General features: G+C 43.9%; 1 protein-coding gene across 5 annotated transcripts in view; it reads right to left on the bottom strand.

Annotated features, from left to right (window-relative positions):
* STOX2 (storkhead box 2) overlaps positions 1-12,086 on the bottom strand; it is a 599,364-nt gene that overhangs the window by 144,480 nt on the left and 442,798 nt on the right. The window contains exon 1 of one of the 5 annotated variants that reach the window (XM_078678007.1): positions 1,732-1,804. The exons of 3 other annotated variants lie outside the window; for them this stretch is intronic. The gene's annotated coding sequence lies outside the window, so the exon portion shown is untranslated. Of the gene's footprint in view, positions 1-1,556; positions 1,682-1,731; positions 1,805-12,086 lie in introns of those variants that run through there. One more of the 5 variants, XM_078678006.1, reaches the window with a different exon arrangement.

Raw genomic sequence — 12,086 nt, 5'->3', positions numbered from 1 at the left:
GGTCTTAAAGGCTCATGGAAGAGGATTTCAGCACCGGCGCTAGGAAAAGGGGAGGAGTGCAATATTTCAGTACATTTGGCACTCTCCTCCTCTCTTCTTTTCACGCAGTGCAGCATTTGTGGCTGGTGCACTGCGCTGCGTGAAAAAGTGGTAAATCTGCCCCTAAATGCAGAGATAATAGAGTATAACTGGTAACAATCAACTATTCACAGATAGCAAATGCCCATTTAAACCCCAATTATTCTCAATGCATGGAGACTTTTTGGGAATCCGCATTACTTTTCTGAAATGTTTTCATTCTGATCTAGTATCTTGCTAGTTATGGCTGCCCTGATTCAAGGAATCCTGAAAATGACAACATTGCTCAGTGCTTGTGATCTCCAATTTGGTGACTTCAAGACAGAGCTCAAAATTCCGGCATTCTGGATTTGCGCTATAATGCAGACCTTCTCCCTGCTCCAATTACTAGATGATTCACGGAGCAGCAATGACAAGGAGAACTTGAAGGCTTGAAAACAATGATGTAATGGTAATTTCCAGAAGCTGGCTGAAAGCAGTATCGCTGGGAGTAAATTAGAGTGCAGAACGAATCGGAGAACTATCTTAAAACGATTTAAGTGGATCTTTTCATATCTGGCACAAGGTTTAAAGCCAATAAGCCAGCGTAAACAACATGCTGACCAGTTTGGATAGAATATTTACCAACTTAACAGAAATAAAAACAAAATAGTGACATCATTCAAACACCTAATAGCAGGAACCTAGTTTAGCTTCAATCATTTGTTTCAACAGTATGTTTAAATGCCTGAAGAAAGGGCTTGCAGTATTTCGACATGAAATCCAATTAACACAAATATATGACGGTCTGAAGTAGATAGTATCCTTATAGAACTGTAAACTATATTTGCAAACGAGACAGCATTCACACTACGTTTTTATCTGAGTAAATGGAAATGCGAGACCATTTAGAATACCCAGTAGTAAAAGCCCAGTAACCAAACAATGTTCTGCTATGATCTGTATCTGACCTGTAGGTCACGGGTTCAACTGTCACAGCAGAGCCGTCTAGTCCTTCCACTGTTGACACGTGCAATCATATGTAATCAGGTTCTGAGATTAAAGGTCATACATACAATGCAGATTATCATCTGCTAGACAATTCACTGTGTAGAGTGCTCCATAATTGTCGTGCGTCAATTATCTATGATTGGTGGACTACAACATAAATTGCAGCACAAGAATAGTAATGCGTTGCTGGTGTTCTGCAATAATTGTACTTATTAATGACGTGGATAGTGCAATGTCGTACACAGTGTCATTCGCCGCGTTACACGAGGTTCACATTCACTGTCACTTTTCTCGGCCATATACGACCTTACTGCCTTCATCAACAGAAGCCATGACAAGCCATACAACTAATCCTCCCCCGCCCAGAAGCATGCACACAAAGCACTATCAGTTAAAACGAGTCAGCACTGCAATCCCTCGCTTCCACTCTGGGCCTCAGACTACACACCTCATGTACATTGTTCTCCACCTGCAACCATTCTACTTACTGTAAAAGCTCACCTCCCTCTTCAAACCAGCTGTCTGTCCCCCCTACCGTCAGCAAAACATCCTAAAATAGTGTTGTTGGTGGAGACTAATTCGGTGGGTAACGGGGAGCAGTGCAAAACACTACACCCTTTCAGAGCATGCAGCCCGCAGTCCCCCCGGATCCAGCAGCATTACCTCACTGCAGCCTTGAGACACTCCGAGCATTCACCCCGGCTCTTACCCAGCGTGCCCCGCGCCACACAAAGACAACAGAGGTGTGACCAATCAGGGCGCGCAAGGGCGGCCGCGTGCGGGCTACCTCCTTTCCCCGCCGTCCATTGACAGGCTCGGCCCGTTCCGCCTGTCGTCATGGCAACACCTCCCGGCCGCGCTCCGCCGAGGCTCGTTAGGTTACTCTCCTCTTCCGCCACTCACTGGCTCCACTAATTAAAACGTTAGGCCCGTCCGTTTGCATGTGGGCTGCGCACGGGGCCAGCAGAGCGCACCGCGAATTCCCCCTTCGAGTAGCGGAGAAAAGTCGAAAATAAATGGAAGCAGCCCGCACTACACGCAACCAATCAAACGAACGCTCGACAGATGGGACTTGTATACTAAAACCGAGTGCGTGGCAAAACCCAAACAAAAATACAAGCGCTCCGCGCGCGCACGCTGGCGCTCGCATGCCGTAATGTTTTTCCTCAGCCCGTGGCCGCCCGGCCGCCCGCCCGGGAGGGTGTGGTTTCCAGGCTTCGCGCGGCGCTCCGGTGTGTGTGTGGATGGAGCAGGGCGCGGTTGTTGCGGCAGGCCGCGGCGCCAGAAGTTGGAGGTGTGCGAGGCCCACGCGAGGCAGCGCGCGCGGCTGACACCTGCGCAACCCGCTGTCACTTCCGAACTGCGGTGAAAGGGGAAACTTTGCGGGCTCTCTGCCTCCTTCATGGCAAGCCAAAGCAATGCTGGCTGCCAGAAACACAGCGAGGAGCGCGGAAATAGATTGGCCCTGGGGCAGTGAAGTATTCGCTCTTGCTTGGTCCCTTATTCTTGTTGGCTTGAGAACATTTGTCAAGTGGTTTGCTGCAACACATTCATGTCAAGCTTGAGGTCACTGGTTCAAACGATTGGACCAGTCGTCTGTCGGATTGCCAAAAAAGAGTAACGCTGAGATGAGTGGTCGCAAAATACGTCCTAGGGCAATGGAGCGCCAAGTGTGTGTGTTAAAGAAATCAAGAGTTGCTTCGAGACAGCCATACGTGGTGGGTATCACCCTCGTTTCAATAGGATTCACCCTCTGAAAAAGCAACACCACTCCATGGACTTTCACAAGGTCACCCTAGTAGCAACTCTGCATCATCCCTTTAACCCAACCCAAAATCGTTTTGTCCATTCCTTTTAATGGAACACCTTCCTAACCCCTCCAGGGGCGGAGGAGCCGACAGCACCCCCAAGTACGACTTTCTTTTACTATCCAGTCGGAGGGTAGATGATTGTTTCTTTGCTTGTATTTGGGCCTATACTGCCCTTACTATGTCAATGATGGTCTCACCCTCATTCGACAGCCGCTAGCGTTGCCTATAGATGACCCTCCCACAGGTGGATTGCACAGATATCTGATAACTCGCGTAGGACAAGATGTTGCATAAACGTGAGATTGACGCATCCTGCTCACTGCAGAAAGTCCAACAGATTTCCGAAGACCTATTTCACGAGTCTGCAACAATGTGACACTACATCCTACTTCAGTTCACCCAATGCAACAATGTTGCATACCAGTAAACTTTGTTCCCAAGTCTCCATGATCCTTATCTATGGGTCAAGGTACTCCGCTAAAGTGCCACTTTAGGCTACACACAACCAAGCGCGTTCTGGTCCTTGTTTTAAAATGTTATGAACTGAGTCACCTGCACAGACAAAATCTAATTGAAAAAAATACAAACGTACAGAAGACTCCCATATCAGTCTACTGATGGAGCTTTCAATCAATCACAGACCTTATTCAAGCTAGTAGATTCTTAACTGAATAACTCTTTCACTGCAGAGCAGTTTGGGACTTCACAGATTCCGTAACCAGTGTATTACCATTCTTCATTGATAAGATATTAAACATAACACAGGGATTGAGCGCTACTGCTAAACGCTTGTACCTGCAGTGTCAGAAAGGGACAGCTTTTACTTTATGTATTTTTTCGCAGCCTAACAGTTTTTCTACTGCATTCCAAATCAGATGCTGCATGTGCGGCCATACATAATTTCACATCCATAGACTCTCCTCAAGACCTGGCTCCTTCCTGGCATGTAAAAACACACGCAGAGATCTTTGCCGCCACCACAATTAGTATCTCATCACAGTGAGTGCAGACTGCCTCTTCTAAAAGATGAAGAGGACCCGGTCACTGATTTTTCTTCTGCTATCTTTTTTATTTAGAGCAGAGTGATAAACTAAGGTGATTAATCCTTAGATATATATGTTTATTTTAAATGGATGAAAAAGGTAAATTGCATCAATTTACATATTTATGACAGTCCGAAGATTTACTCACTGTCCTACACACGGGCACATATATTTACAAGTGAATACATATATACATTACTATACAAAACACAAAAAATTAAACATTTATAACAATTCCAAACAAACACTATTCAAAGAATGAGTTACTTTTTCGTGGAAGTACCCTGACCACTGTTTCTTTATCAGGCCACTAGCATGCAATTATTTTTCTGTATTTTGGCCTGATAGCGCAAAGGCAAATGTTACATTAGGCATTTGATTATGTTTAATTATGTAAAATGCAAAGCCTTATGCGCAACAACAAGGTCTGATTCGTAACAATTGGCTGTAGGGTAAATTTGATTTCAAGCTTTTCGGGTGGAAGCTTTGGTAATGTAAAATTGTGTTTTTGTCAGTTTGTTTACGATGGAGCGTGGTGACTAGCTTACCTTCTTCTTGAAACACTTCTACATCCAAAAAAGTTACGCGAGTGTTACTGCTGGTCATGCTAAATTTTATGTCAGGGTGTCTGTTGTTCAGCCATTCATAGAATTCTTTTAGTTGTTCCTCAGTTCCTCTCCACTGACACCAGATGTCGTCGATATAGCGATACCATCTGTGGATGTGTATGCTATATGGATTTTGTTGGTAGATGAAACGTTCATACAATGACATGAAGAGCACCGATAACATCCAAACGACAGGAGGTGGCGTCCCAATCCCTGACAAGCCAGGCGCTTCGCGCTTAACTGAAAAGCAAAAAGTAAGTGCAGATACAATCAGTTTCCTGTGGACTAATTCAAAAAAATCCGCTGTCCGCTCAAAAGATCGGTTATTCCTTAAAATGCACGTTTGTTGACATTTCAGCCTCGGCGACAGTCAACTTTATATACTGAAATCCTGAAAATTAGTTGAAAACGCCTTGCCTGGAAATCACGTGAGTGACGCTCTGAAAGATCTGAATAAATAGTGTTTCAAAACATCACTTGAATAGAGACATTATATCACTGCTTTTATTGCAGAATACAAGGAGTCCTCCAAGAGATTGAAAATACGACCAAATAATTGTCAAACTGAGCTACAAGGTAAAACCAATGTATGCTTAATTACATTAGTGACAACATAAGTAAGGGTCCCAATCCTAATATGCCCTTCACTTATATTCACATAGGTACCCAGCCCGAAGCCCTGAAGAAGAGCCTGAACAAGTAGAGAGACAGGCTCGGAAACGCGTCGGCTTACAGGCTTTTTCATTCGTCTTAAATCCGAATGCCTTGTTGTTGCGCATAAGGCTTTGCATTTTACATAATTAAACATAATCAAATGCCTAATGTAACATTTGCCTTTGCGCTATCAGGCCAAAATACAGAAAAATAATTGCATGCTAGTGGCCTGATAAAGAAACAGTGGACAGGGTACTTCCACGAAAAAGTAACTCATTCTTTGAATAGTGTTTGTTTGGAATTGTTATAAATGTTTAATTTTTTGTGTTTTGTATAGTAATGTATATATGTATTCACTTGTAAATATATGTGCCCGTGTGTAGGACAGTGAGTAAATCTTCGGACTGTCATAAATATGTAAATTGATGCAATTTACCTTTTTCATCCATTTAAAATAAACATATATATCTAAGGATTAATCACCTTAGTTTATCACTCTGCTCTAAATAAAAAAGATAGCAGAAGAAAAATCAGTGACCGGGTCCTCTTCTTCTTTCTACTTGAATATTGTCCTACCCGGCCACATTATTGGACATAACCCCACTTTCAAAAAAGTCTTCTAAAAGATGGGCGTGCAATCCCAATTTTCAAGAAAGCGAATCTTGAACCCAACAGCCTAATCATGTTCAGCTTACCATAACGTTGTCAGGAAAAGGTCAATAGCTGGAAAGGTCCTAGGAGCTATGTTCCAACCTTCTCTAGACTCTGGCACCTGCAGATCTACACTCCTGTCTGGGTTTCAATTTAGATGGAGACTACTCTGCTTGGCTTCTGGGATGATGCTTATAAATAAAGGACATAGTGTATTGTTGGTTATGCTGGAACTCTCCACTGCCTTCAGTACAATGAACCAGAAAGTATTTTGGACAAGGTGGCCAAAAGGTATAGAAATCTGACAACTCATGTAGGACAAGACATTACATAAACATGAAATTGAGGCATTCCGCCCATTTGAGAAAGTCCACCCAATGTAAAGAAGACATATTTTATTCATCAACAACAATGTAACAATATATTCGACTTCAGTTCATCCAGGGCAACAATATTGTGCATCCTCAAAATTTGTTCCCAAGTCACCACACTCATCATCTAAGGGTCCTGGCGCACAGCTAAAGTGCCCCTTTAGGCTATGCACAACCAAGTTCTTTCTGTTCCTTGGTTAACCCCTATTTTGAAAGTTATGAACATAAACATTTTGGACATGCTGGCCAACGTGACTCTTCTCCTTTCTTTCATGCAGAATTCAAAAAGACACATTTGGTCATTTTTTCCCCAAAACTACTAATGTGCCACGGGGCTCATACATCCCACCTGGACTCAATCAATATTTAGCCCCCTCGTTCAGATCCCTGGAAATTCTCTGGGGTGGATGTCAGTCCTGGGCTATGTAGATGACAACCAGACATATAGTAAAGTTTATAAAATCAGGCACAATTTGAGCGCTCTATGGCTCCTTGTGGATACAGCCAAAGATGAGAAGGATGTCACTTTTAATGTCACAGGGGTTTCACAGGGTTGAACAAATAAAAAGTAGTGGGACCAAGGGGCTTAACAAAACTTGAGGGGGCACCCCCTGCAAAGTACATGGAGGGGTTACCCAACACTCCATAGCCAGTCAGGAGCTCAAAGGCCAGGGTCCCCCCACCCATGCACAGTACTGGAGGGGGCACCCTGGAGCTCAGGCACCCGCACTACGGGGGCTGCAGGGGATATTGTTACACCACTGGTGGGACCTCAGCTGGGCTATAAATGTAAGTGTACATACTTTAGCACTCAAGGCAGCAAGCTGGCCTGTTTGATAGAATTATGGTAAGAATCACTGAAACACTGGCCTCCCCCTTACTCAGATACTGTCTGGGGCAACGACGGAGAGAGCGTGGCCTCCTTTTCTTCCTGAGTTAGAGTCCAGGTGAGGTGAGGTCTACTCCCCGGCAGAATAGGATCACTGATTGGAACCTTCTGTACGGCGGAGTTCTGAACCCATACGCTGTATCCTTTGTTGGTTATTAGACTGGGTCTGATATAGTTGTAATATTTGGTTTATCACTACACAGTAGCAACGTTGTGAACAGGGCCCTGACGAAAACCTTGGGTCCTTCCCTATGAGGTTGAAACATGTTGGCCTTAAATGCAGTAATTTGCTTCCATACTGCATTCTTGCACTCTTCATTTTGGTTTTAATTAGGAAGAGGACAGTTTCCCAATAAATCCACTGTTCTGCCCTCTATTCTATTTTAATTTCACCACTTTCTGTTTTTTGCACTGCACTTATACCCATCTTCGGTCTATCACTGGTTATTTAGTGCTTGTGGGCATTGACCCCGCTCTACTACAGGGTACTTATGGGTCTCAATGATCTAGAGACACCAGATCCCTGAGGATGACCAAATGATAGAATTTGATCATACAAGTGTTTGATGGGAATCCTAATAACCGAGCGGGTTTCTCTGTTACAATCACTTACACCTTTCTTTATTTCATTTTATCTTTATCCTACTCCTACTATAGTCTTCCAGTAAGCTTGCGCTGCGGTTTAAGGACACAAAAGGTACCCTATTCATAGACCCCTAGGTTTTCTTGTGTTTATAGGAATCACTGAAATACATTAATTGGTATCTAGTGGCATTACATATTACAACTGACTATGACCATCATTCCGTACGATTATTAAATGGCAAATACACCAGCAACCAATATGTCTCAAACAGTAATATCCAACTGTTGTAATAAACCAGTTTAAGTTCATGAAGTGATGCTGCCCATCAGGGTTAAAACAGGTGTACTGTATGAAGGTAAAGGTCTGTTCATGACAGGTTGTTCAAATGCAAAAACATGAAGACACCAGCAGGTTATTGTTGGGATGGAATGTGCTAATAGTCTGTAGTTTTGTAGAGAACTAATTCCTTGTTGGTGAGGGGGAACTGTTAGTGACGGTAGTGCGTGGGAGGTTAGTTCAGAGTTCATGCTTTCTACAGACATGGTTGTGAACAGGCACACTACATGGGAGTAGTGTGCCAAGCAGCTTCCCCTTTGCACTGTTGATGCGTTTTGACAGGGCTGGTATTTCAGGGGTCTCATCAGTAATATGCTGGGTCATTAATCTGTGGTAAAATATAGGGCACATGAACATTTGCTCGGGGTTGTGATGATAGTGCCCACATGGGAGGGGACATATTGGGTGCTTTTTCAATTGTAGCTTATGAACACACTTTTTACCCTCTGCATAGAGGAAGGCTCCGATGTATGAGAAGAGCATTGGTGTGGTAATGATTTTGACTTCACAATCAAAATTATACATGAGAGCGCCACGCCTAGGGGTGCAACAAAATGAGACTAGGGGTGTATATGGTCCCTACCTCCAACACTCCTCCCACTCTACAACTGTTTGGACAAGATGGTGATGGAGGACGTACCTCCAAGACACCAATCGGTTGGGGTCGGCCGTGCTGATGCCTGGAATTAGTTTTGATCAGGGCAGAATAGATGACTGAGTGTCCAGCATGAGATTCATGACATCAACTCTGCACCGGTTTGTGTGATAAACCTTTTATAAGGTCATGTCATCTAGATTTCAAACGTTTTCAGCCCGCAAACCAACCCAGCCTGATACCACAGAAGAAGCTCTTGTTGCGAAATTATCTCCCTCGCAACCCTCAATTTTATCAGCACAGTCAACAATTGTTTGTATTGTAAAATAGGTTCGAGGGATGCTGAGTGTATTTTTGCAGGAATGCAGTTGATAACCTATTATGGAGGAGGAAGTGGAGTGCAAAGTGCTTTCTAAGCAATCACTACTCTTAAACGTTTGCCAAAGAATCTATGCCTGAAGCACTAAGATTTTGATGAGCATATTTTCATTCTGTATGTATTCATCTTCCGAGGGGTTGGATTGAAAGATTGAGACACTGTGCAGGGCATAGGTCTATAGAGCCTACCTTCACTGCAAGTCACAGTACCCTCATTACCTGGGAATAAGGGGGAATGTCCAAGACCTGATTCGTTTTTTAGGAGGTAGCCCAGGTCTGTCCCCCTTTGAATAGCTGAGCAGGAGGTTTCGCCTTTGTGTGAATGGATAACATGGAATTGTAGGATTGAGAAAATAGTTCCTTCTTTCAACTACAAAGCCTTGCTTTATTTGACTCCTGAGGCTTGAGCCGGGAGGTTGTTTATTTTAAAACTGCACCTCGTCTTTTTCTCGAATTTCCCGTGTGTCCTCTCCCTCCCCCCTGCACTGAACCATTAGTGTTGGTCGTTTTAATGACACACTAGCGCCAATTTTTAAAAACACTAGTTGCTGAATACTAGCAACTTTACTGGAGACTTGCCTGCCCTGGGAACGCGGTCGACTCTATGACCGGCATCAGGCAGGACTTACACAGTCAGAAGAGTCAGGCAACGGCCATCTTTGTGTGGGCTCGCGCTGCACGTCGCGCTACAGAGCGCTTAAAACCAGGGAAGGGTCTTGGAAACCCCTGATTGCTTTATTTGACTCCTGAGGCTTGAGCCGGGAGGCTGTTTATTTTAAAACTGCACCTCGTTTGTTTCTCGAATTTCCCGTGTGTCCTCTCCCTCCCCCCTGCAATGAACCATTAGTGTTTGTCGTTTTAATGACACACTAGCGCCAATTTTTAAAAACACTAGTTGCTGAATACTAGCAACTTTACTGGAGACTTGCCTGCCCTGGGAACGCGGTCGACTCTATGACCGGCATCAGGCAGGACTTACACAGTCAGAAGAGTCAGGCAACGGCCATCTTTGTGTGGGCTCGCGCTGCACGTCACGCTACAGAGCGCTTAAAACCAAACGTAAATGGCTCCGCGCAGCGGACGCGCATTGCGGGCGCGCCGGTCGCGCGCCGGAGTCAAGCCAGAGTCTTGCCCGTCTGCGCCCGTCCGCGATCGACCGGGGCGCGGGGCAGGACAGCCTGGACTAAATATCACAGCTCCTACAGCTATTAGGGAGAACTCCCAACAGCGCACTCTATATACACGAGCTACCCTACTAGAAATAGGTAAGACTCCCATTAAATCATGCTGGCATACCATGGACCCCAGCACGCTTCCACCACAATGTATAAGTATAAGTATAAGTATAAGTATAAGTATAAACCATTTTATAGCGCGCTCCGTTACTGGAGAGTATCCTGGCGCGGGAAAAAGAGAAAAGCAGACAACAGAGCACAGGAAAGAACCTTAGTTTACACTATTAAATAGATGTGTTTTCAGATGTTTTTTGAAGGCAGCTACTGTAGGTGTGGAGCGCAGGTGAAAAGGAAGAGCATTCCAGGCGCGAGCCACAACCACAGAAATCGACTGGCCGCCAAGTCTGGCACGTTTAAAACGGGGAAGGGTCAGTTTAAACAGAGTGGAGGATCTTAGGGTGCGTGCAGGGGCATAACGTAACACATGTTATCATTCATTCCAGACTGTTCCTAACTGCAATTCCCTTGTGCCTAACTTAAAATTGATGCTATTAAACTGTAGGTCCATGATAAAACATAAAGAGGAACTAAGGGACCTATTACAGAAACAAGACTTTGACGTTATGTTTCTTACGGAAACTTGGTTAGAGGAATCTTCAGCACCCGATATACTTGAGACAGTGCCTCTGAATTACAGTCTACTGAGAATCGACAGACCCAAACAGCGGGGTGGAGGTCTGGCTATGATTTTCAAAAAAGAACTGGAATGCACCCTTACCAATAAAACCATTACTAATAGTGAAAGTGGAACATTCTCTATAAAAGTGAATCCGTCAATGACCATTACTGGTCTTCTCATTTATCGGCCCCCGGGCAATGCTACCCCTTTCTGTAATCAGCTCATCGAAACAACCACACAACTAGCCATAAAATTTAACAACTTTATGATTCTGGGTGATCTAAATCTTCATTTTGAAGATATGAATGCTAGAGAAGCCCAACTACTTAAAACAGCTCTCCATGCATTGGGAATTACATTGCTTTCTACTTTGCCCACTCATCAACATGGTCACCTTCTTGACCCTGTTTTTGCTACCTGGGAAGGTATCGAAATACACCCCCCCGTCCCAATAATTTGGTCTGATCACTACATGATTACTTTCAACATACCCATTAAAAAAACTACGAATAGTGTGAACAGACCTCTGTACACTAAGCGTCGTAACTGGAAAAATTATACCCCTGAACGTTTTATCACTGAATTAAAAACTAACCCGCTCCCACCAGGACAATCTCTTTCAGACACCTGGAACAATTATGAACTTTGGCTGAACAGGGCACTAAATAAAATTGCACCTTGGACTTCTAAGCCCCCAGTCAGGAAATTAAAATCTGAACCTTGGTTTTCAGAAAAATTAAAAACAGCTAAAGCCCGCTGCAAAACGATTGAAAGGAAATGGCGAAAAAATTATTCTGTGGAACTTAAGGAAACCTATAAATTGGAATTAAAATCCTATCAGAAATTAATAAGAGAGGAAAAAAGTCTTTTTTATCAGAGCAGAATTGAAGAAGCCACTAATCCAACAAAAGAAGTATTCCGGATCTATAAGGAACTGGCAGACACTTCTAGATTAGATACTCAGGACACTTATTCTAACGAGTTATGCGAGCAAATAGCGGATTTCTTTGTCAATAAAGTAGAGAAAATTCATGCAACCTTCCCCACTCCCTCTACTTTGGGAAAGGCAGCGCCCCCCCCTCAAAAAGCCTTCCTTACCCAATTTAATACTCCTGACAAAGTCTATCTGTCTGGCATAATTAACAGTATCCACTCTGGCTCCCCTAACGATGTGTGTCCTCTAGAAAAAAGTAAGGACATCATGGACCATTTACTTATGGATCAAATAAGTCAGATGATAAC

The sequence above is a fragment of the Lissotriton helveticus genome, chromosome 2_2, assembly GCF_964261635.1.
Source record: "Lissotriton helveticus chromosome 2_2, aLisHel1.1, whole genome shotgun sequence".
Taxonomy (NCBI): Eukaryota; Metazoa; Chordata; class Amphibia; order Caudata; family Salamandridae; genus Lissotriton; species Lissotriton helveticus.
The sequence above is the reverse complement of the archived record's forward strand: the minus strand, read 5'-3'. Positions and strand labels throughout refer to the sequence as shown.